This window comes from Trypanosoma theileri, assembly GCF_002087225.1.
Source record: "Trypanosoma theileri isolate Edinburgh chromosome Unknown TM35_Tth_15_V1, whole genome shotgun sequence".
Classification (NCBI taxonomy): Eukaryota; Euglenozoa; class Kinetoplastea; order Trypanosomatida; family Trypanosomatidae; genus Trypanosoma; species Trypanosoma theileri.
The window spans coordinates 543,765-545,048 of NW_021639857.1; positions in this window are offsets into that span (position 1 = coordinate 543,765).

A 1,284-nucleotide genomic window follows, 5' to 3' on the forward strand; every position below is an offset into this window, starting at 1 on the left:
TTCTCACTTGACTGCACGGAGCAGCACATGTAACTGTAAATTATACAAGACACACATCCAGTGAAAGATGGAACTGTTTTAGAGTGGGAAATGGATGGAATGTCGATCTCTACATGCAGCAATGATACTTGTGGTTCATTTCGCCATTTACCACTTTTTTTTTATTTAATTTACTTGGAGCGATTCTTTGACAGTTTTTCCTTCTGCCATTATTCGGTAGGGGTGTACATTGTTGCGTACACTTCTCCGTCATGATAAACACATTATCATCAAGGAAGAGGTTGATGTTTTCTGCCATATTAATTACATGCACCTCATTGATAGGTATGTATGGAAGGGAGTGTATTATTTTTCAGGAACTGTAAAGATTAAAGTCACCATTGGAGTCAACCCCATACCATGCATATGGAAACAAGGACGGTAACGGTTTCCGCCATTTTTGATATTTGTGTATCACTTGCTTTTGCACATTAAAGTGTACAATTAACAATACATGGTTGCAATGGTGATTCTTAAAAATAAATAAATAAATAACGGCAGTTTGAAATCCTTTGTTTTATCATGGGAATTGGATTTGGATGTTACGAATGCTGGACTCTTCTGACGTGCAGATTTCATTCTCTTATGGGCGTTTCTGTGATTACCCAGTGGATGGAGTTTGTCGTCTGGGACTCTCGTGTTAGTGAATGAGTTGATGAATAGTAGAGGGAAGGCGTGTGTGATAGTGTAGTATAGGATTGATTATTTGTTGTACTCTTGTTAAGAGAAGTGTTACTTGTTTAACGAGGGTGTCCTTATTGCACTATATGTATATTTATTTCATAATATTTGAATTTCAACGAAACGAAATAAAAGAAACAAAAGAAAATGATAATTATTTTGTACATGGGGCACATTTCCTTTCATTTATTTTTTCAATCCAAAGTGGTTAATGACATTTATGGGAAATTCTAACAGCAAAATGGTACACAGTGTCTTGGATGACACCAGAGAAATGTTAACTAAATAGTGAAGGGCAAAAGTGAAAGATACATCTTGAAAAGGAGAAAAAAAGGAATAAATCAGGGAAGACAATGGGACAATAATAATAATAACCCTCTGGGGCATGAATTCACACGCGATACATCCCTCTGAACATTTGACAGTCATCTCTATTTGTGTGTGTGTGTGTTTTTCTTGTCTTTTTTCTCTTTTCTATCCTGCTTGATTGGATCTTTTTTTTTTTGTTTACTTTGTGGTAGACTAGCTGAGAGAACGACAAACCAGACAATAATTTCCTTAAAA